The sequence below is a fragment of the Halictus rubicundus genome, chromosome 3 (genome assembly GCF_050948215.1).
Source record: "Halictus rubicundus isolate RS-2024b chromosome 3, iyHalRubi1_principal, whole genome shotgun sequence".
In the NCBI taxonomy this organism is placed as follows: domain Eukaryota; kingdom Metazoa; phylum Arthropoda; class Insecta; order Hymenoptera; family Halictidae; genus Halictus; species Halictus rubicundus.
The window spans coordinates 7,548,780-7,573,981 of NC_135151.1; the positions used below are offsets into that span (position 1 = coordinate 7,548,780).

General features: G+C 38.6%; 2 protein-coding genes and 1 long non-coding RNA gene across 3 annotated transcripts in view; 1 reads left to right on the forward strand and 2 right to left on the reverse strand.

Moving 5' to 3' along the window:
• LOC143352547 (uncharacterized) overlaps positions 1 to 5,659 on the reverse strand; it is a 124,016-nt gene extending 118,357 nt beyond the window's left edge. Inside the window, exon 1 of the mRNA XM_076785144.1 lies at positions 5,255 to 5,659. The gene's annotated coding sequence lies outside the window, so the exon portion shown is untranslated. The remainder of the gene's footprint in view (positions 1 to 5,254) is intronic.
• A 7,658-nt stretch (positions 5,660 to 13,317) lies between these two features.
• LOC143352249 (uncharacterized) lies at positions 13,318 to 14,796 on the reverse strand. Its single transcript, XR_013081884.1, has 2 exons — positions 14,676 to 14,796; positions 13,318 to 14,191 (listed from the first exon to the last, which is right to left on the reverse strand). It is a non-coding gene; the product is annotated as an uncharacterized LOC143352249 (long non-coding RNA).
• Positions 14,797 to 21,109: 6,313 nt separating this feature from the next.
• The window catches only part of Sytbeta (Synaptotagmin beta), a 121,916-nt gene continuing 117,823 nt past the window's right edge, over positions 21,110 to 25,202 (forward strand). Inside the window, exon 1 of the mRNA XM_076785145.1 lies at positions 21,110 to 21,469. The gene's annotated coding sequence lies outside the window, so the exon portion shown is untranslated. The remainder of the gene's footprint in view (positions 21,470 to 25,202) is intronic.

The following is a 25,202-nucleotide window of genomic DNA, read 5'->3' on the forward strand; positions in this document are numbered from 1 at the left end:
GAACAGGTGAAACAAGAGCGAACCACCTGTGCACGTTCTTCAAACTTTCATTTTCCATATGAAAAGGCTATCATGATTTTACATAGTTTGTTTCGGTACAAAAATCAAAAAGAAATCAGCTTGTCTGATTTATGAGTCTGACCATCGACGACTTGCTCTACTTAACGCTGAATAAAATCGTGGATGTTCACTAGCTGGAATCATTTCAACGGGATTTTCAAACAGTGTTTCGTTTAGGAGTAGGTATCCAGCAATCCGTTTCATTTGTTTCGCGATCAATCATTTTCATTGAAGCGTCGAAAACGAAAGCAGAGAATGCAATAACCGTGTGTGCGGCTTCGGTGATGAATTGACGCGTATTTGAAACGTTTGTGGCAAAAATGTGCATCACTATGACATACAAAACGCTGAAAACATTAAACGACTTTAAGAATACCGCTGTACAGTCAAGTACTTAAAATGTTGCCTACAAATCTCTTTATTTCAAGCGAAAAATTAAGTAACTTCTGCTGAATGAAATTTATTCAATCCATGGTACGTCATTAAATCTAGTCCCGCAAATTATAAAAGGTAGTCTGGATACTATGCATAGCATCGTGATTAGACTGCGGATCTTTATGCAAAATAAAAATAGTTTGCATCAATTGAAAGACATGGAAACCAAACATATATAATAAATTCTTTCAATCAATCAATCAATCTTCCCATTGTTTGAATCTAACCAAGATACGTATCCCAAAAATGTTGTACTTCCTTGAAAGGGGCGATTCCTGAGGTCATTTCGAGTAACTTTTTCCTTTTCGAAAATGTTCCCCGTCGCTTCGTTAAGGAGTTATTAACGGAAAACGCGGACCAATCACAGCGCGGCTACAGTTGACGGAGTCCGGCTCCGCCAATACCAACGCCGCTCTCAGCTGCAGCCGCGCGGTGATTGGTCCGTGTTTTCCGTTAATAAGTCCTTATCAAAGCGACGGAGATTTTCGCAAAAGAAAAATTGAAATGACCTCAGGAATGCCCGCTTTCAAGGAAGGGGCATTTTCGTGACACCCTATATGATCTTGATACTATAATTCCACTTGTATTCACTCTCACAAATATATTTTTAAGTTATAGATACCAGTCAAAGTTTTAACGTACTGAACCTAGGTACTAATGCACTTTAATGAACGTGTTTTAAAAATAAAAAAAGTGGGTTGTTATTGTCAGACGTACACTAGCAAAGAAGGAGTGGCATTCCACTGAACTCCCATCCTTCTGAATCGATGTTGAAAATTTTTATCTCGCAGAAAGACGTTCAAGCGATGAATCATAAGCAGACATTTCCAGGTCTGGCGCGACGGCGATTAATTCGCAAAAAGAACGTAAGCATCGTCTATCTCCCGGTGCATCGCAATTAGCGGCGAATCCGTCTGCTTTAAGGTCAGAAATTTTCGCGAGCTCCTTTCTTTCACCTAAATATCGATCCTATCTGCTCCCAGCGGCCCGTAAACTCTGCCGTTCCACGAGACGTGTGCTTACCTTTCGGCTCTCGGTTTCCAAGTTCATTGATCGAGATAGACGAGAGATCTCGTCGGATACTAAAACCGAGGTAAACCCAGAACCACGTCGAACGAAAGAGAAATCAGCGCGCGAGCCTCTATCAAATTTACACTCGAAATTGTAAATCGTATTCGTTCGGCCCTTGCTCGATTCCGATTCGAGAGACCGCTTGTTCTTCAATATTAGCTCCGGGCAAACACCTGTGCGGTTCCGACCGACGCAATCGTTATTAAATTCTTGATCTGTTCGAAGACCATGTATTTCTTCTCTGTTTTCGTTCGATTACATCCTGCTGGAGTTCGGCGACGTTGCGCGAGAGGAAAAATATTGTTCACCGGAGAATTTGCTACCCTAAGCGAAAACGGTGGAGGGGGCGATTAGTATCGCCGGGGAACTTTTTACTTCGGAGGTCAGGCCTTCGGTGGTTGTCCCCTTTCATTTCGACGCGAGGAATCGATATGCACATTAGCCTTATTAATGTTTACCTTGAACTTCACTCTCGACGATGACTCGGACTCGTAACAGTCGCCGCCGGGAACTTTCGAACTGTTTCAAAGCGTGGCCACTTTCCCATAAAACAGCAACAATATCAACAACCGCGAACAGAATCGTCCTTTAACTTCAGAGGTGACGGGGAAACAATGGGACGAGAAGATCATTTTTCATAAAATTTTACAACTCGTTGCACTCGAAATCGGAGCGTCGAATTTCCTATAAAATAGCCACAATTTGAACAACCGCGGAAAAATCATAATTTGCACTTCAGGAAAGTCGGATAAACAGAGGACAATTCTCCTAGCATAAATCCACACATCATTGAGTTCTCCTAGAAAATTTCACAACCCGTTGCACTGAAAATTTCATCCCCGGCTGCCTGGTGTGTCGACTTTTTCATTAAATTGCAACAACATCCCTGTTCCTCCAGAGAAAACTAAACAAACGAATGAAGCAACAGACAATTTTCCTAGCACAAACATTAACGATCAGAACATTGTGCACGGCAAGACATCATATCCACATAGTCTTCGTTCCCCACAAGTTATCGCAAATTGTGAAATAAATTCATGTGTACGTTGAAAAATGTTAATAATTTCTTGATCATAACATTTTACAAATATTGCGCATGAACAAATGCAGAGACAACGCACAGAAGACGCGGACCGGTATCTGCCGAGTCAACAGAGCTTGGAAAACAGAAGACGTCAATTGGCGTCTTCAGTCTACGTAGTATCAAATATTAATACTACACCAACCACGGTCGGTCAAACGACCGGTTTCAGACATTTTATTGTTCAATCATTCAAGTTACAAAGACGGCTTCGCGAGAATTGACTCGATCGATTTCTTTGTTCAAGCATATGTTATACTAGAAATTGCGCATAAGACAATAAATACTAGCAAATGTTAATACACGATAGAATTAGTTGTTCTTCGTCTACCGGAAGTCGATTAACGCTAAAACTACCCATTAGAAAGACGGATTTCAGTTTTTTCTTTTACAATTTCTTTTACAAAAATTTTCTTGAGAAAATTTATTAGACTGCGGATTTCAGTTTTTTCTTTTGCAATTTCTTTTACAAATATTTCCTTGAGAAAATTTATTAGACTGCGGAGCTTTATGCATTTATGGATTATAAAAATTTACAAAAAATGCTGTAGCACAAAATTCTATAGGATTTATTACGATTTTTATTTGTTTTGGATCCACAGTGGCTGTTCCCACGAAAAATAGAATTTTATTTCATTCTACTTCCTTAAAATTTGTCTACAAAAATTGGAAATTCCGTAAACATCCGCGGTCTATTTCTTAGCATACAGAGCCATAGACTTGAAAAAATGATGGTTAAGTATGTTAATCGAAAGTTTCACGAACATCACTTAAAATTTCCGATCACCATCCGAACATGATCGGCACGAAAACGACAAATCCATTGGCCGAAGAACGAGAGCTCGAAATACCGGAGCATCGTTGGCCGCGATAGAAATCAGCCTGGCAACGCTCGGTTTGGCGAGGCTTTAACGAGAGCGCCTCTCTCGCGCACCGAACGAAAAAGAAAAGAATATATCCGCCACGAGGTCAGGCCGCCGCTGGTTGCAGAGCACGGCCGTATCTGGTCCGCAACAATGTACGCGCATTTACGTAGGTGCGCGTGCCGTGTCGTATCGTGACGAGCGGTGTCGTGTCGCGTTGGTAATCACCCTGTTTCACGGTTAATCAGCCGAGAGGCCGGAAGAACGGTAGAAGGGAGGGTGGCAGAAAGGGGTGGGGTGGGGTTGGGCCGACGAAAGAACGAGAGAAAGAGGGAGAACGAGCGACGGGTATCGTCAACCTCAAACAACTAGAAAGAGATGGAAAAATAGACCGGAGAATCGCGGACAATGTGCAAGGGCAGATGGAAGGAGGACGGCGATGCAAAACTCGAAAAGAGGAAGACGACGGCGACAAAGGTGAGTTTAACTACGCCAATGTGCCGCAACATCGGAACCCTAGGTAGCTAGCTGCACCTGTAATCTTCACTATCCAGGCCCACGTAGACGATACAACGCGCAGAAATTCAGAAACAAAATTCAATTCAGAAACTCAACAGAAAGAGAAGATGAGTGATCTTGACAATCGACAGAGCTACGTTCAGAATATACTGCACAGAAGAAATCCACAATATCGTGAACAGTGTGCAAAGGGTAGCGTAAAAGAGGGCACACCGATACGTAACCGAAAAAAGAAGGAAGACACCGTGCGGTCAGTTTACGAGCACCAAAGGGGGTGCAACACGAGGATGCAAGGATTGCGAGCCGCACCTGTAATCTTGTCTATCGACGACTGCCTAGAGAATGCACCGCACAGAAATCCGTAGAATCGTGGACAGTGTGGGCAATGTAAAAGGGGACACAAAAAAAAAGAGAGAAGCACCGACGCTCTGTTACTCTACCATCACCAAAGTGGTGCATCGTGGGGGTGCTAGGTAGCTTCACTTGTAATCTCGGGAAGAAATTTGTTGAACCGCGGGACACGGTGGAAAGAGCAACGTAAATGCCGATAGAAAACTCAAAAAAGAAAGAAGCCCCGACACTATTAGTTTACCAGTACCAAAAAGGGGTGTATTATGGGGATGCTCGGTAGCTGGACCTGTCATCTGCAGAAAAAATCCACAGAATCGTGGACAACGTACAACGACAGCGTGATGAAGGACAAACAATAGAAAACACACAAAAAGAAAGGAAAGAAACAAGACAGCGCGGTTAGTTTACCATCACCGAAGGGGTACAACATGCCGAGCTGCTACATAGAGCTGTATCTGTAGTCATGTCTGTCGACAGCAACGTACAGAAAACACCTCACAGAAATTCGCAGTCTCACGTACGTAGTGCAAGTTCAGAGTAAAGATGGACAGAAATACAAATCTCAAGAAAGAAACGAGACACAGCGCCGTTAATTCTTCATCACCGAAGGGGTATAAAGCGTAGAACTTCTAGATAGAGTTGCACCTGTAATCTTGTCTATCAACGTCTGCGTGTAGAAAATACCTCAAAGAAAATTCGAAGTATCGCGGACAAAGTGCAGGTTCAGGGTAAAGGGGGACACCGATAGAAAGCTAAAAGACGAAATGAAACGCGGTTAATTGCGCCGAAAGTGGTGCAACGCGCGAATGCAAGGATCGCCATCCGTAGCTCTGTAATCTTGACTATCGACGGCTACGTACAGACTATACCGCACCTGATCAATTAAGCTGGTAATCACGGCGGAATCACTGGCCAGGCGGCTGACGGCACGCGTTTCCAGGCCTCTCGGCACCCGCGATTATCTCGTGTACCGTTCGATCGGTCCTGCGGTCTCCTTGCACGGCAGCAGCAGCAGCAGCAACATTTTTTTTTCCTTTGGACAAAACAGCAGTCCTCTTCACGGAAACACGGAACACGCGTTGTGTGTCTATCTCTGTCCGTCTCTACGTTTTGCGGTTGGTTGACACGGAGCAGTCCGCGACGCGGCTGAACAGGTGGAGAGCCCTGTGTTCCTGCGAGGGGGAACAGTCCTCCTCCGAAGGGTGAAGGGTGACCAGCACAGGGTCGGAGACGAGCCTTCGACCCTTGCGAGTCTCGCTCCTCGCACGACTGACTGCCGAAGCCTAGAGCCGAGGCTTGCTTGCCTGCTTGCTCGGTCGTCTCCTCCCCCTAGCGGCCCATCTCTCCCCTAAGTGGCGCCACGAGCTTGCAAAACCGAGCCCCCACCGAACCTACCCCCTCGCAAACCCACCGCCAACCCTCTCTTTGTCTCCCTCTCCCTTTCTCTCTTTCGCTTTCTGCTCGCCCCGCTACCGCCATTGAACGCCAGCTCTTATCTACGGGGTGGCGCGCGCGGTTAAGCTCCGGCATTTTCGAGACCTCGTCCAGCCACCGTTTCGGATTCGTCGGGGCTTGGTGGTTTTAATTTTGCTCTCGCGGAATCTTCATCTACGACCTGCCTTTTGTGCCTTCTTTTTTTCTCTCTCTCTCTCTCTCTCTCTCTCCGCCTTTCTCTCTTTAGCTCCCTCTGCTTCTGTCTTTCCCTCTCGCTTCTGTTTTGGTTTTCCCTTTCTAGGCTACGGCTTCCATCTTCCTCTGATGCTGCGGTTGTTGATGCTTGCCCAGGGTGGTCGTCCTAGCACGCTTAAATATGCATTAATTAATTTTTTGGATTAAAGAGACGGGCGGTATATGGGCCGACTGTCTGTCGAGGATCGTTGGGAAAGTCATTGTCAGAGCTGAGTGAAATAGTATTTTAACACACGCATTGCGGGATCTGAGTCCGCTTTGGCCCAAGTAAAATTCTTCTTTTTTTTTTGTTTGTTTGTAGTGGCTGATTTCATTGACTAGTACAAGTAACATGAATAATACAGGACAAAATAATACATGCAAATAGAATTCATTTATTCAGATTGGATACAATTGGTACAGCATATTTCAGATAGAGTGTGTTTTACACAAATATGTTTGTGACGTTCCTTGCATTTTGTTTTATATTGTTCTATTGTTGTTTGTCGATTGATTTCTGTACTTGGACATCATAAAATAATATTTTTGAAATGTTATACAACTATCGAATAACAATGTTCCTACAACGAGATTTCTTTCTATTCCTCCGTTTTATGTGGTTATTATACGATTTACTAGTTTCGAAATCGAGAGAAGATACAGTCGATTCTGGTTTAGATGATCAAAATAAAAATATTTTATTTGTCAACTACATAAATTATTATTCTTTTTAAGCCAAATAAAATCTAAAATATTAAATGATACTTGAAATATTTATTTCGCCAAATATTGTCCACCTCTGGTAATTGGATTTTTTGCGAGGATTGGTTATATTTTGATTGTTAAGCTAAGATTATTTTTGTGCTGTGAATGTGGATTTGTTTGGAATTTATCTATAACAATCTACGAATCTGTGAAATCCATGACAATTTTGCAAAACCATGGTTTTGTATATAAAGACATAAATTTACCTTTACTTCTAGGAAATTATAAACAACAATAAATCGAGAAAAAATTAAATATACTTAATGTACTATTAGTGTTTGGTACATGTAAAACTTTAAGGAAATATATCATAGGATTCAGGAAATTCATGTATTATGGCTTCAAGGGGTGAATCAACATTTCGTTTATCATAACGAAAATCATTCTTCAGCCACAGGACATATCATTAATTGCATATCGTTATGATGAAGACAGCAGTGGGATATGGATTTTTGTCCAAAAAACGGTCTTCGTGTCACTGTACGGATTTTCAGAAAATACATCTACTGCTCTAAAAATCGACAAATGTTGCATCTATAGCCCTTTCAAGGATTTTCATGTAGCCGAATAGACGGAGTTGGTGTCGATTTTTGCTAACCTACGTTTCGCGTTTCACTGAATGCTGCGGATTTAATGTTGCTCCTGGAAAGGTTTTTTATCTTCGAGATTTCAGAACGCTGTCCTTCAATTTCTCGATTTTTCGAAATTTAATTGGAGCTGCATATCTTTCTCTTTGAAAGTTAATTCAGTTTTCTCTACACGGCACAGAAATCATGACCATGTATGTTCAGTTATATACAGATGTACATAGTTTAAAAAAATTACGCGAGCTTGATCGTAGAAATATTCACCATTATAAAAACTCAACCATTGTAGAAACTCGTACATACGGCCTTGAATTAATGAATTCGCCAAAACAAAAGAAAAACATTGAAAAGTGGTAACTGGATGGATCTATGTGAAGCAGTAATACATATAAAGAGCACGTTGTAAAGTGAAAGAAGATCACCGGCTTTGTGATATTTATTGTCAAATCACTTTGTTATTGAGCAAAATCAATTAACTCCGCCAATAAACCATAGTCATTTTTACTCAGCTACAAGGATCTTCTGGTAAAATATTTTTCACAAACATGATCACAATTTTCCTGCAATATTAAATATTACAATTGCTCAACTATCAAAAGTTAAGAACGCATCTCACCACATTTTGCTGCACAACGTAAGCAGTTTATCCACCGTGACAACAATGACACCGCACACGGATATGCACCCTACTGCATTTTGTGTACATCATGCAGGAAAGGTTTCCCGCGATTTATTCGCCAGTTTGTTACAGAAGTTGCCCGTAGTAAAATGCAGCAGCATCCCCTGTCTCGGTCGGCTACCTCCTTCGACGTGTTCCTTTCTCTCTCCTCTTTCTTCCAGGAGCAACCACCTGTAACCCCCCCCCCCCCCCTCCCCGGAGACAGACGTTCGTTTCAAACGACCCCACCCCTACCCGGTCGACCCTTTAAACTTAGCCTTGGCGACCTTTCCCGCTCTTCACCTGATCGACTCGATCGCCAATCGCTCCAGACGATCCGTCAAACGATGACGCAACCAACCCTTTTATTTCGTTTCCCTTTCTCGCGAAACCGATGACCGAATTCCGCGCATCTGCTCTGCAAATTTTCCTCGCCCCACCACCAAAATTGTGCCCTCTTTCAATTTTTAAGTAAAAGTTGGTTACGAGTGGCCACGTTACGAGTACCAGAAAATCCAGCAGAATCGAAACTAGAGAAATACGATTCATTATACTGGTTATTCCTTTTACTTTCCCGCACCTTTCAGCTCTAATCAAAATTCATTTTCTCCATTGTGTACGTTCCATTATACATTCTTCCTATATTGCAGAAACAATTAATTTCTAATCTCCTCTATAGGTATAGAGGAAGCTTGAAAATCTTTTTTTACATTGTAATCCTAATTTACATAATTTTACTACCCTCTACTAGTAGAAAATGCATAAGCGCATACTTAACGGACCTGGTAGTCCGGCATACTTTTACGAATGCAAACGACTCAATGCTACAATCATTTTCCAAACGCATTTCTATGTGTCAGGTCGTAGAATTGACGCAAATAAAAAAACTGAGCACCACATGAAATAAATAAAGTTTATACGTGGAACATAAAAAATTATTCCTCTATAGCGGTGCATTTGCCAGAAAGGCGAGCAACTAATGATTTATTAATCGTAGGCTGTTCCTTACGAAAAATGGCGTTTGATATATAGAAAATCGATGCGCAGTAAATCGCCGTCTCCCTCTTTCTCCGCGAGCCTTAGTACCCGAAGCCAGTAAGTTTGTTTCCATTCATTTTTGCGGAGCTTTCATAGTTAGGACGGATCTATCCTATCCCAGCGATCCATCAAAGGGTGATCGGTTTTCATGTGCTCCTAACGCCTCTATTTGTTACTGTACGTCCTCGTTGTGTCCGTTCCGCGACGTCTAAAGAAAGAGCGTAACAAATTTTGCGGGAATGCATGCGAAGCGAGTTCGAAAATGTCAAAGAGTCGTAATTAAATCGGAAAATCGAAGGGTGCCCGAAGAATGTTCCGAGCCTCCATTGGCGTTGTGTTTCCTACCGTTAGACCGGATTCCTCTGTGGATTCTGTTACACGCCGAATTATTTGCAGTTCTACCTCGGTTTTCTCTGATCTTTGTCGGAACATTCTGCTCGGATGCCATTCGACACGATTTGCTTTGCGAAAGTTGTATCTGATTGAATTTCGATTTTCGGGGAGGAATTTCGTCTTTTTACAGCGACGGAAAGCAATTTATTTTTGTGGATGCTTGCAGTTTGACTCTTCAGAGATGTCTCTATGAAATTTCAAATTAAAATTCGTAGTATTTTCAACATTATTAATTGTTGAAGCGTGGGTACATCGGTATTCCAAACTTTAAAGGTGCTTTTCTTTAAACTTCTTAAAAATTTTTTTTTTGACGTGCTTGCTATTTTATGGCATTTATGACAAATGCATAACAGTATAAATATTTAAAGATGTTTCATTTCCCACTCGCTAAAATTATTTAAAACAGAAATAAATATCTATGCAGCACCTGTATCCTGTAATTAATGCGGACATTTTTATTTTGCATAAAAATCTGCAATCTAGGTATGGAAAAAGTATAACAAAGAAATCGATATTTTTCACCAAAAAAAAGATACTCTTCTGAATATTTATTTGATTCCAACGTTATCTTCTTCTTCTCTTTCGGCTGCATAGTGACCAAGTTCTTCGAGACGCCTTGTATGTATTTCATTCAAATAATTACACACACTGTGATTAAAAGAGTAGCAGACTAAATGTATAATGCTATGAACAAATGCCCGTGTTCGACAATAATTAAAATTAAGAAAACACTGTCACGAGAAATGATCGAATAAATTTCATTATTCAAGCACAGATTAGAATCAAAATCATTCCGAATCATAATTCATTTCTGTGTAAGGCAACATCGGGCACTTTCAGTTTTCGATAGATTCGGTGTCAAGAGCGAACACTATGATTGTAAGACACCGACTTTTAGCAAGAATAGTACCGCACATTGGTGATTAAAATGAAGATGGGGGAGAGAAGCCGCGAGCAATTTCGACAGGTGAGAGACATTTGAAAAATTGATTTCGTTGGAGCGTTCGTAATGAAACGGTTGATAGTGGTTACGGTGCACGCGTTCCGTTCGCAAGAGTTACGAAAACTATCAATCCAGTCGAGTTTTCATTGACTGACGTTCGCATTATTCGTTCCGGGGGCTTAAAGCTACACATAGAAAACGAGACGGCCGTACTTGGGAACTGGAACTAGGATATTCTCTTCCCCATGTCTGATTCCTCTTGGTTTTTCGGGCCGGTTTGGACCGGGTTTGCGCGCTAAATCGAGAGAAAAATCCGATGAAAGTCGGAATAAAAAGTGCTTCATTCAGCACGCATATCGAAATTGAAAAACTCTGACCTGGCGCACCGCCCCTGCCATTACGTTCGGTACGAGCCGCGACCGTAGATCGATGCATTCAACGTTTCACTCGCGAAATCGCGGAACGTTTTCGCGGAACACTCGTTTCCGCGTATTGCACGCGTAAATTTAACGAGTAGTTGACTTAAAAGGGTACCGAGTCACATCGACGAGAGCCTGGCGACACGAATTTGCAAGAGGACGCAAATTGGTATTAATACTGAATAAACATGCGTGGAATTTACGAAAACAATTCTTTAATGAAGGGATGCTTATATGATTACCGATGCACCAGTCTATTGCATAGTATTGTATTGTATATTATTTTACCTATACGCGTTATTCAAGGGACTAGTATGTCAACGAAAATTATTGTTTTACATTTTTGTTCAGGATTTGATATCTGTACACAGTTACCTTATCGGTTGTGTAGGTTTCCTGCATTTTCAGCTATTCATAAAGTAGGATTTGATAAATGATATTAAATGTACATTTTGTCTGTGACGATAGTTCATTTATAATAACACAGGCGATATGTAGGAGTGGACCAATCACCATAGGGGGTTTCGTGTCGCACGATCTGGAATACCGACATCGCTAAAAATCGATGGTTTTCTTCCACCCACTACCCAAATAGAACAAGTCACTGGTAAACTAGATCACAACACAGACGATCACCTAATGCATTTTTCTGTCACACGACGTAAAGTCTACTCTTATACCTCGACTGTGTCTAGAGCCTCACGAACCTACAGTAAGGAGCAAAACTGAACACACATACGACATTTTAACAAAAATAATTTTTTATTCAATATTTGCATGTAGAATACAAACGAAACAAAATACTTGGTATTATCTACAATCTTGTGGCTTTTCAAAACAAACTTAATATTTGTGATATTATTATTATTTCGCTTCATACAATTTTTTTCGTGTATTTTTTTCGGGTTTTGTACCGCAACTAATTTTGAGTAAACATTTCAGATTTTCGTACACTTAATATTTCGTCCATGAACCTTTAACCTTGGTAATTGCCTGAATACGTTTAGGCATACTTAATACTACATTTTCGCAATATTCTGGTGTAATAGAATACCACTGTTCCTGCACTCTTTGCCACAAATCAGTTATCGTTGTTGGGGGAGCACTATATTTATTCTGTAACTTCATCTTTAAGTATGCCCAGACATTTTCAATCGGGTTTATGTCTGGACTTTGAGCAGGCCATTCCATGGTTTGAAATGGTTGAGTTTGCAGCCAATTCTTTACGCTCTTCGCACAATGCCCAGGAGCGTTGTCATGTTGGAATACGACATCACACTCTGGTACCGGCATATTTTCAATTGTTTCCAGTAAATTTTTTTCTAAAATATCCTTATACGTGTACTGGTTCACCGTACCTCCTATTCGATGTAGTGAACCTACACCGTACGACGTAATTCATCCCCACACCATAAGTGAACCACCACCAAATTTTATTGTTTGCTTCACATGACGCTGTAAAAGAGGTTCGCCTTGCTTCTTCCAACACCAAGAACGTCCATCCGATGAAAATCGATTGATTTTAGATTCGTCGGAAAAAATTACTTTTTTCCATTGCTCTATATTACAGCTTAAATATTTTCTTGCAAAATTTAGACGGGCCTTGACATTCTTTTTTGATAGAGCAGGTTTTTTTCTTCTCAATTGCTGTAAAATTGGCTTCTGTTAATGCCCTTCGAGTCGTCCACCTACTAATTTTCTTTCCAACATCGCTTTCGAATAACTTTGCAGCCATTGATGCCGTCGTTGTAATTTCTGAAGTAATGTATCTCGTCAATCTTCTCTTCTCCTGACAAGATAATAATTTTGGACGGCCTCCAAAAGATGCAGGGACTTTACTACAGTATTTTTTCCGTATCTTATGTACAACTCCCCGATAGACGACAAATTTTCTAGTAATTACTCGCGTTGATAAACTCGATTTTAATTGGAAAATGATATTATTCTTCATATCTTTAGATAATTGCTTCATGATGTTATATTGATGCGTGTTGACGCATGGACAACGATAAACTAATAACTACTGCACTCCTGGTCGTGGCATTGACCGTGATGGACTACCAAGTTGTTTACAAAATCTGTGTTTACAGTTCCTAATCCCGAGAATCTTAGTGCGGTGCAAAACCGACTACACGAAAAAAAATTGCATGAAGCGAAATAATAATAATATCACAAATGTTAAGTTTGTTTTGAAAAGCCAAAAGATTGTAGACAATACCAAGTATTTTGTTTCTTTTGTATTCTACATACAAATATTGCATAAAAAATTATTTTTGTTAAAATGTCGTATGTGTGTTCAGTTTTGCTCCTTACTGTATATGTCAACACATAAGTCCTATGTCAAATACATTAGTTGTCATTTATCTTCTTAATGCACTGGATTACCAACACTCAAAATTCAAATAATGTTAAAATCGCAATTGAAAATGGAACATATGATTTTTAATGAAAAATTAATGCACCGACTGATTATAAAAATATACTTTATTTGCTTAAACAAAAATATAACTTTGTTTTTTAATAATATAACATGTTAATGTAAGAAATAATGTGTGTACACACGTTACAGATTATTTTCTATCATTGAAAGTGGTACCTGATTTCGTGACGTTTCTATTTCTACGTTAAACGTTCATTACAAATTAATTATAATTTCTACATTGATTTTTCAGTTAAAATTAGGTATCGTATTTTACGCTTACGCCGATTAATAAATAATTAAACATAAAACTAAATGCGTATATCACAGTATTGATTCCTTACAAAGTTACATTTAATTGTAACTAAGCACCGACGATTAACAATTTCCTTAAAAACAAAATTCATAGATCGATTTTCCACAAAATAGTAATGATTTTTTAAACACGAACTAATGAAGTTCTAAATAAAACAATGGTCAACTTGATTAAATGTTGTAGAGTCATTGTGTAATTTACATATTAAATTTCACTGCATAAATGAAACAACAATAATCTAGAACGAGCCATATTTGCTAGCAGACATTCGATTGGGTCTTCAGTTTGTTCGGGCACGCTTTCTGTATTATTGTTATCACTATTATCAGTTTGGCAAGATGCAGAGACGTTAAGAATCGCAATTTCTTCTGTTTGCGTCGCGGCAGATTTAAATGTCATCGGCTGACGATTATTTACTTTTTGCGAAGTATTCGACGCATTGTTTCTGCGGGAAGATAACCTCAATCTTTTTTCGCTTCGACGTATTGTATTCGGTTGGCAATAATGATTTGGTGTAAGATAACATCCACACCAAAAGCAGCGATTTTGATCGCGGTAAGGGCCGAATCGTTGTCTATCGTCTCTATAGTTTGACATTTTTAATGCTGAAACAGTGAAAAATTTACGAAATTTTGAAAAAGGCTCTTCAATTTACCAAGAAAAAATCATGAAACTATTATACGAAATCCAAACTTCGCGCATCAATTACAAGAAACAAAAGTCAAATGAGAATTATTTTCCTGAATAATTTCAATAAAATAGAAAACAGTATATCGATATTTCTGAATTGTTTTTCTACTGTTATAAATTACAGTAAATGCATTAAATCTACAATCTAAATGTTAGTAAATACTCATCGTTAATGTACAATGCATTCATAATTTTACCAACTCGTCCAACTTCTCAATGGTTGAACTCTATCGTCATTCGACATTTGTTTTTCGTTTTTGTTTTAAAAAATTCAAATTGATTTTCGATTGAAAACACATTGTTGACCGAAAGAACCATTTATAGGCGAGTATATGGGTTAGAATTTCGGATTCGAATTTATAGGGAACATAATCAGCCGATAAGAATATTCATACTCACTGACTTTATTGTCTCTTATCCCTCTTCATGAATTCTATCCTAATATATCAGTATTAAAATGCGCAGTGCATCAGGTATCAGGCACGAGTGCGCACGTGGCGTTGTTGGATAAAATGGTCACGATGTAACACAATATGCAGGTCGAATCAAGCACCATCTATGGGTGCAGCCGATGTACCATCACGAGCTGGATATCTCCACAAGATAAATCGCTCTTTTGAATTTTACATGATCACCGACGAGGTACTGTTATCGTCGGTGGCAACTTTACACCGAGTCAGCGATAATCGATACATTTAGGTAAGGTGCCCACTCAGAGATGGCAGGATCGCTCCTTCCTTTACATAACCGTGCGGGGTTGATAGGCGAACCTGGTTACCTCTGGTTATGTTTCATTTCTTCCGCGACGCGCCATGATGGCCACCGCCGCATGGCCAATGCCAAACATAATAAATACTGTTCTATATTCTTTATTTTTCGTATATGTATAAGGGATTTATGAACAAACTTTGTTGCATTTTTTTTCGATTATGTATTGCATTGATCCATTTACTTGCTTGTTAATAGTAGCTTGTAAATAGGTGTGATTGAAATCAGTCGAAATATTGAAAGAATTGATGAATGTCAATGTAATATATTCAATTTGTTAAAATTATTGAATGAAGAAATTTTCAATTACTCTCAACTTTTATTCCATTCAATGATGCATTTCGAAAATGCCTAATACCATTTAATTACTACCATTAATGGACTGACACATGATCATTTTAAACGTAGAAATCAATATCTGCTTGGTTTTCTTATTTTTTCTATAGATCCCGCAATACATTAATGAATTTCTAATTGAACGTCAAAGAGCATTACGTACAGTTCCCTCGGTAATGAATGATCGTTCTATTTGCGTGTCGGATCGCAAGGATCAATTTACTGGCGAATCGCATAATCTCCTGTGCTGCGACCTGCGACTCTATTCCAGTTATCGATTGCACGTGTCTATAAGCCAGATCACAATTTCATAGATCAATGATTTATATCCCTCAATAAGGATCGACGTATAGCGACACGTGGCATTGATTTGTGATTGTAAGCCGGTGCCTCGTTAGGTAACGTCATTATACGTACGATACGTGACTCGTTTTGTTGTTGTAATGATCATATGCAGTTCAGTATCATGAGGACGTTCGAACGGCATGTTTCCATTCTTGGTTCATAATTGTTCATACTTATCGGGACACACGATCTACTATGTATAATCGTCCAGTTTGTAATTACGCTCGAATTCATTTCAATTACCATGTATACCCGCCAAGGTAACATTTGTATTAATAATTGGCGTAATATTAAGTAGAAGTTGCAAATCCGTAAACGGCTTTGGATCGTAACGCACATAAACGGCACGTCTCGTAACGGTAGCTACATATAATGATTTACGCAACCACTGAGTAAATTTGTCTACCGCTAGTTCAAGTTATAATTGTATTATAAGCCAGGTTGTATTTCAAGATATGCTAAACTATTGAAGCAGCGTATGTTTGAAAACCAATTCAGGTTATTCATTTTATTTACCTGACTTAATTTGCCCAACTCAAGTTAAAATTAAAATTATGGCAGCAGAATAATCCAAATAGCATTTAGAAGCATTTAAAATAAAAGAAAAATTCAATCTTTCATCATTTTGCCTATCGCTAGCTAAAATTAAAATTGTATTAAAATTCAGTCTTTAGAAATTCACTTTAACTTTTTTATCTTATAAACTACCAAGGACAAATCTGTCTTTACAAAATTTGGACAATAAAATTTCAATTCAATTGCTTCACATACATATTCAAAATTCATTACAATTCAATGGAGTCCGTAAGTTCTTCAGAAAACTTTTAATGCTTACAATGATGTCGAGGGGTTATATTGAAAAAAAATGTCGGGAAACAGGGATGCATCGCTCGTACGAGAGCTAATTAAGCGAAACAAGAAACTGTAAATTCTTGACATCAAAGTTTTTTCTTCGCCTCTCGAGGCCTTTGCGGCGCGTGAACGCCGCGCATAAAATAGGGAAAGCTTCCTTGAGGAACTTTATTCCAAGGATAGAAAGTATAACAGTTCTCTGTATGCTTTCAAGTTGTATATGCACAAGGTTCCATCGTCCCACATAATGCTTTCCCGCACAAACTCGATTGTCGGCGTCGCTCCTTTTCTTCTTTGTGCAATCTAGCAACCCTTCTCCCCTGCTCGCAATCGGATTTACTTTAATAGATCTACGCTACATCCTAAAAGATTATTGCCGTCAACGAATGAGAAGATCAAGCAACTGTGGCAAATTAATACGGACAAACATGGTAGCTCTTGCAACCATTTCCTGTACAATTTCGTTTCTCGTGAAACAGAAACTTTTATTTTCTTTAAAAAAAAAAATACACTTACAAATGTTTGAAACAACGAAACATTTTATACGTTCCGTATAAAATGCATGCAGACGTCAACACGTCTGTTTGATATTATATTGCCAGTATTGTTCTCTCGTCGTGAACTTTTTTCTCGAGGATGAGGAGATTCAAGGAGATTCTGACATCGCTGTCCGAAACAGACAGTCCACATTTCGCTAGACTGTCAGTTGCTGTGTTTTATCGAAGCTATGCATCTTTCAACAGCAGTTTTCCCTCCCCGCATCCATAAAACTTTTCTGTATCCATTGTGGTTGATAGTTCGCATGGGAGGATTGAAAGTTAATGGGAAATTTCTGGGAAATGTTCCTCAACGCGTAAAGCAAATTAAGGAAACACTGGGTCGAAGTTACAATTCTTTTTTATTATAAAACAGCGAATTCAGTGTCGAAAGATCACCTTTTAAAATATCCCAACATAACACTATACTCATTTATATTTTACACTTTAAATCAATAAATCGTTTCGTTTAGGAGTTAGGTTGAGTAATGATGGATCGTTTATTTTTAAAGAATCAGAAAATCGTAAGTTTAATCGATATCCATAAAAAATACGTTTGCAAAGTTAAATATACGTAAAATTATAATATCAGGTAAAATAAAAATTAGTCGTAAATCTTTCTAATAATAATATAAATTTGTCATAGTTCAAGGAAATACATCTGACAAGAAAACGTTTTGAGAACGTTATTTAAATCGAAAGAAATTAAATGTCTTGCGGAAAAATAAAATGGTTGCATTTTCGTCTTAAGAAATGCATGTAGGTTAATCGAGCGAATTTCTAGACCACGTGGAGCAGCATTCAGCGCAATTAGCCTCGCGAGACGTTTTAAAACGCGTCGGCAGGATGAGTCCGGTTAGTCCAAGATTATTGCGTTACCCCCCCCCCCCCCCCGAGTATCCTGTCTCGAAAATGGCAGCTCCGCTTGGCGAGTTCCTGAGGGAACGAGATAAATACTTTATGTTAGTCCTCTGGCCAAATCCACGTGTGATAGGATACGCGTGATAGGTACGTGTCCTCGAGGAGCAAAACAGACGGGGACGTTGCCGAGGAAGCCAACCTTGTTCGGAGGATAACGACAACATAAACAGCGATAAGGAGCCTCGTGTTGGAAAGTTCGCCGAAATTTCGGAAAACAATATTCGCGTTGTTTAGGATCAACGTTAAGCCGTTTAAACTTTGTTCAATATTGAACAGGACTTCTCTGAAATAAATTATAATCCGTAGAATTAAATTTGAGTGGGTATATTACTACCTCGGAAATTAAACTGTGCTCGACATATTTTGTTCTAATTATGCAAGCGAGTACTTTCCAATATAATTCACGGTGCTGATTGCGGAGTTTCGGCTTTAGATTATTAAACTATGACAACACATTAGACAAGATGAAGTTCTGTGTCGTTTTGTTCCTTGTTAGGGCAGAACATTCTTTACTTTATTAATAGGAGTCTCGCTTTAATGAGCTACGCGTCAGACAGAGTCCTGAATTTTTGGTGAATATTTCTTGGCCGAAACCTGAGCAATATTTTTTTTTTTAACTTAAGACGTGATGTCATAAGCTCGCATATATATATATATCAATTAGGCTGACTTAAAGCCTCTGTTATTCTTACATTTAGTAGACGATAGAATTCGTAAGTTATATTCTCTTAACTGCTCTAATGTGATGGAGAACTAAATAATTCAATTCATAAATTCTTTTCCGTTTAATCTGAAAAATTGTGGCAAGATAAGACTAAAATAAGATTACTAGCAATTTGATAATGAAAAATTATAAATTCCTTGATTATTATTAGATTGTAGATCTTCGTGCAAAATCGAAACTTTCTCCATGGGCTACAAGAAACAGGAGTTACAGAAAAATGTATTTCATTTCTTAACCATTTTTGTAAGCGCCCAAAAAAATTACGGTAATTATTTAGAAACCATTACCATTTTTCCATTTTTAGATAAAATTCTGTATGACAGCTACAATGCAAAGATTATGTGAATAGAATGAGTTGTGGTTAGGTCGTGGAAGGGGCGGAGAGGGCCGGTCGTCAGGCCGGCCCGACCACGCATACGAAAATCGAAGAGCAGTTTTTCAAAATTGAAACTGTTTTCTCTCTCATCTCCACAGCGTGTTTACAGAAAAAAAGGCAAACAGACGCCGCGCCGGACAGGCTTACTTACTTTGAAAATTCAATACAGTATTAGCAATAGTAAACTAAAAGCGACCCCCCTATATTGGAACAGGAAAAAGTTGTTCAAAATTTCGAAATCTATAACATATTTAAATTTCATCAAAATCGGAGATGAGTGGTACTTTCTAAATTATTATCAAAATTACACCGCACTTAAATTCTTCTGATGGTGTTACTATCTATCCATGACGAACAAATCAATTACACTGACTCGGACATTTTCTTATCCTCGCCTCCGATTAATTGACAATTTAATTATTAAACGAACACCTGCTACAACGTCTCCCATATTTTTTTAAATGATGCTAGCAAAAACCAACCTACGTAATTGATCAATTGTATCCAACCTTTTCCCCGAGTATAAATTCCACGATATCCATAGCGGCTCACGCAACAAAACAATTGGTCAGAAACACGTAAAAACCGGCCTCTGTTATCAATCGTTAGATTCGCCAGAAACGATAAAGAATCGACCAAGAGACATTCACCGAGAAACGTTCACCGACAAAGGTCAAATGTCAAAGAGTTATGCGACCCGGAGGATTAGGTCGAATTCACCTGACTCGGGTTTCGCCGGCATCGTTCCGAGAAACGGGAGTCCGAACCTAAGCTCGAGAGACACATTCATCGGTGTTTCACCGTGTAGTATAATCGACAACGTCAAGGTGACCCCACCGCAATGTGTCGCGATAAGAACTGTATAAACACTCGGATGTTTTGATGGGATAGATGCACGTGCCGAATGGACGTCCCTGTAGGTTAACCTAAAAGTTAATGATCGCCTAACACTGCGTCAGCTTCGATTAGTGTTTCGCAAAGTGCGAAATGTGCACGTGGCCATTAACAACGTCGCAGAAAACATTGCAGGTATTAATAGGTGTACCAAATAATATTCCCTATACATTAATATATTCTCTATATATTGACGCTTATAAATATATGTCTTTTAGTAGTTGTTTCGTAGCATGTTTGTTTATAAATGTTTAGGTGTTATGTACAAGTTCCAATAATGTCGGCTAAAATTATTTTAGAAAACTTTATTGTTATGGTTATAGATTTCTGTATAAAAAAATTGGACTACGTTCTCCAAGGATTGTCAGATATATCTGCAAATTTTTAAATTAATAGGCCTATTGGTTCTGTTTTAAAAAATTACCAAACATCAATCTTCTACCATCAGAGTATAAAATGTACACCCGTACTGAGAATACACTTTAACAATTTTTTTTAACAAACTAACTAACAAACAAATGTGTCTTCGTGGAATTTTCCATACACATTTAAGCCATGTACACGATTTTTATATCCCGCTATCATTAAAATTGGCTTAACTATTCACCAAAGAAGCAGCCGAGCTCTGCCGTTTGCGTAACCCAGACCCGTTTCCTCCAATTCTCGCGTCACCTACCGGTTAGAAAATTTATAAAAAAATTCAAAGTAGGTTCAGCGATCAGAAAAAAATTCGAGGATACAGCCAAAGAGTGTGCAAACAAGTCTGTAAAGTTTCATCAAGAAACGTTGCCTGGTTACTTACAAAAAAAAAAGATAAATTGTGCCTTTGTCCGGTTCCAAAATAATTAAAGAATTGAAAAATCCCTAAATGTCAGGGGTGGCAAGGATTTCTGGGGATGAAAATCCGATCTGTTCCCCTTCTCCCAGTACACTCGCCCCGTGTTGATACTTTCACCCTTTTCAATGCGACCCCACGCGGTCGCCCGGCTAAGAGCCGTCACGACCGAAGCGGAGAACCAGCGCGTTCAGTTGTCAGCGCGCCGCGACGCGAGCAGTCGCTATCGTCTCCATAGTGATCGCTACCAAAAGTTACCATCGCCTACCAAACCGATCAACAATCTTCCCACCCGATTCTCAAATCGATCGTCCCGCGCTCTCTGCGTTGAGCAGATGTGTTCGATCGATTTTCTCCATCGATCCAACGATCGGAATTTTCGTATCGATTCACGCGGTATATGTTGTTTTCTGGTTGGAAATGGTGTTTTGTCGGTGACCTCGTAAATTTGAAGATTGCTTTGGGTGTTATTGATTTTTTTTTTTAATTCAATCTTGAGACCGGAAGATGGTTCGAGGCTGACTGCTGTCCGAAAGATTCGATTTCCTGGCGCTTCTGCTCTGTTGAATCGATGGCCGAGCCTTGATCGCAACGTGGATTGAATAAGTAAGTTGTTCTTTGATTGTTTAGTTTTAGTGTTGATTAGTCGATCCTTGAAACGTCGTTGAGGGAGATAGTTCTACAAGTTGGGCTAAATTGTTCGTGTAATTTTGTGTTTTGTGCTCGTTTTTAGGTAAATGGAAGTTTTGTTCTTTCATGCCGACACGATTCAACTTTCAACGTTAAACTTTGACTATTATTTTAAGAATTTGTTTATTTCAACCCCAAAATTTAACCTTCAAGAACCCTTCTAAATAATCCTTAGCATATTAGCTACCAAAGATAATTTTTTGAGATCGTATTTAACTCGCAGAACACATAGAATCCATGATTGCGATATTTAATTTATGCAATCTTTTAGCCAAACGAGACTAATAATTAAAATTCTTTAGCGATTAGAAGTCCCTTAAAGTTAAAAGAAATGTTAATTGTATACCTACGTTCGCTTTAGTGTACTGAAGTGGTCCACTGTAAAAAAGTCTTTTATACACTTGCGTGTGCTTGTTTTTTCGTTTTATATTTTATTACTGACTGCATGAGATTGCATAAGAGAAAAGCATACATTCCTGTACAATCGTTCCACTAATTAATAATTATCGATTAAACATGAATTGAAATCGAAAACATCCGTGCAGATCACAGAATCTGCCAACGTAATTAACGAAGGAAATATTAATTGTTCAACTGCATCCCGTTTGAACCATATTAACGATCCGTTTGTTAATCTAGGTGTACCTCTTCCGAAAAAGATTCGTTCTACGCAAACGTCTCTCAAATGGAAAGAAACTTTCACTCATTTGCCAGCACAAAATTTTATAATTTCTGTGGTAAACTCTAAAGCCAACATCAAGTTTTATAATTTCTATAATGTACCTTGACACTGTTTCAAAGCGTACGGTTAACGGATTAAGAAGTTAGGTTCCATTGGGTAGGACATTTTACCATTTTTCTAGCAGCTGTCTCCCACAGTGCAGTACATAAAAAAATTTCAATCCCGAATCGAGAACTGAAGTTTCGTAACGGAAGTGAGAAGTTAATCCACTGGAAAAATTTGTATGAACTTCAGTTCGGCGGAGTTGGAAAACATGTTTTAGGAACATGTTTCGCAACTCTTTCCCCTCGCGTTACTGTATTAACTTTATGCGAGTGTCAGCTGAAAGTGATAGATAATAATTCATATTTACTGACCATTGCGAATATAACTTTTCAAAATTTCTCGTACAATCAGCTTCTCTTGAAACCCCATTGCGAGTACATAAAAATTTAATTCTTTCTGGTTTCTTGGCACTGATTTTACACAATTTCATGCAATTTTATATAATTTTGAAAATTAAGATACCGGTTTTATTAACCGTTTTGACTCTCAAGTACCAATAAAAATTGAAAGACCATCGTACGAAGCAAGTTTCACATAGTAAATTTGCCTTTATTTAATAAAGCGTTAAAAATTTAAATGTACTATATATATATAAAACAAACACACACACACACACACACACACACATATATATATATATATATAGATTAGGGGTACCCATAAGTAATCAATTACTTACAAAGAATTTGTTTTGCCTTTAGTTCTGTACTGATCGTGGAAGAGGAAACACATCTTTTTAGATCTCTGGAGCATTATTTAAGAAATAAAACATTCACTTCTGTAGAAGATGTAAGGAGGCACCTTGAGTCATATTTTGCTTCACGAACCCTGGATTTCTATAAGAGGGGGATTGAAAATTTGCAGGAAAGATGGTAAACTGTCCTTGATAATGATGGAGATTATATAATAAATTAAGAAATAAAATATAAAACGTATATAAACGTATTTAGTAATATATAATACTAATATATAAAACGTATTTAGTAAAACGACGAAAGTATTTGTCATTTTATAAACACTTTTTAACGATGCTGTTAACTTCTCTATCTTTTGAACGCCAAAATAATTCTTCTGATCGAATATTTTTCGCCAGAGGTATCATAACAGGGGTGCTATAATTTTATTCTCCACTCAGGAGATGCATTGTGTTCATGTTAGCATTGGTGTGCTTTGAATCGCGTCAAAATTTCGAACACGTCGGACATTTTGAGTTAGGCGTGGTTATAAACGCATTAACTTGCAGCTGAATAATTATGATCAAAAACAGTAATGTGTTTGCGTTGTTCCTCGAAAATCCTTTCACCGAGCGTCCTCCCTCGATCATCCCGTTGTCATGCTGCGTACCGACGCATATATACGCATGTATGTAGAACCGATGGCAGTGGCTATTGGTAGGTTATCCAACCCAGAGGGACAACATTCTGATAACAAACTGCGTAGCAGGACAATTTTCACAGCGAATCAATATCGCTTATCGAGCGGACTGTGTAAACTGTCCTAATCGGAATCCACGATTTTCATACGGAGCAAATTGTCGCGTGCCAAACAATGAAAACCATAAATTCGGTGTCTCGGATCAGGTTTACTGGGTCACTTAGTCCGGAAATCCCCGAGATGTGCAGTTTCATTACACGAGGATTTTTATGACCATTACTTACGGTGAAACTCTCATTAGCTCTGAAAAATAAAACTAGCGGGCACTGAAAGTGGGTTTTTTAAAGGCTGATGAGCACTGGAGTGTGAGATTTTTCGCCATTTTGTCATGATACATAATGGAATGAAGAGATTCACGGTTTCTTGGATAAACTTCTCGGATGTTTCGCAAAATTTCAGGATTACTATGTTGTAACTTCGTCGAGAAAAATGGTACAATATTTTCCCTTATACCAGATTCCCAAGATCTCTGGGTCCATTTTGACCCAGTATTTCAATGAAATCGTCTAGCTAATTTCAATTGAAGCTTGTACAATTGGAAAATCAATGTATCAGTTCGATCAAAGGGAGCTTCGCGCAAGATATTATTGCAACAAACTCCATTTTTACCGAACTCTAAACGAACGATAATTTCATCCCCAATTAAATCTATTCGTGAGGAAGTTTCAGAGAGATGACAGACTCGTTTTCGTCGTCAATCAAAACGCCCTCAAGAAATTTGATTTTCGAGAGAAAAATGCGATTGAAAGTTAATTAACTGTGCACACCTGTGAACCGTGCCCTTGATGCGACGGATTTCACTATGCGTTGGAACGAACTGAAACGTCAATCCCGTCGCCAATGTCGAAGAAACAAATTACTCCATTTCATAAATCGGTTCTATTGATTTTTTTTTTATTCCAGTACGCGCCTTTAAAAACATTCGTACAAATATGTAGATGCACTTAAATTCATAAAAATATTGAATGTGTCATTGAAATGAAACCATTTATTGAAAATTGGCAGGTACCATGGGGAAAGTTATTTGATTAATCGAGATGTCCCAGTGCGTGCAACCTGCAAAATAGCTGACTGTCATCGATGAATGTAAAACGATTAAAACACTTATAAATGAAGTAAATCAAACAATGATATCCTGAACGAACAACATGAAAATTCCTGGCTAAAATCGTACATTTTCATTCATACTCCTACCAATTTATCATTTTTCTACGTTTTTTGTAGTTTTTTCGGCTCGTCGAGAGTGCAAGGATGCAATTCAGACCACCGTTAATTTTGCTGTTTCTGAAAAAATTGAAGACTGGAGAACACTCTCTATTTCACTCGTCCAACGGAGCCTTACACAAATATTTATACATAACCACTTCTACCGCTCGTTTCCAGCAAAATAAATTGTACACGTGCCTCACGCACTTGCTAAACCCTCCC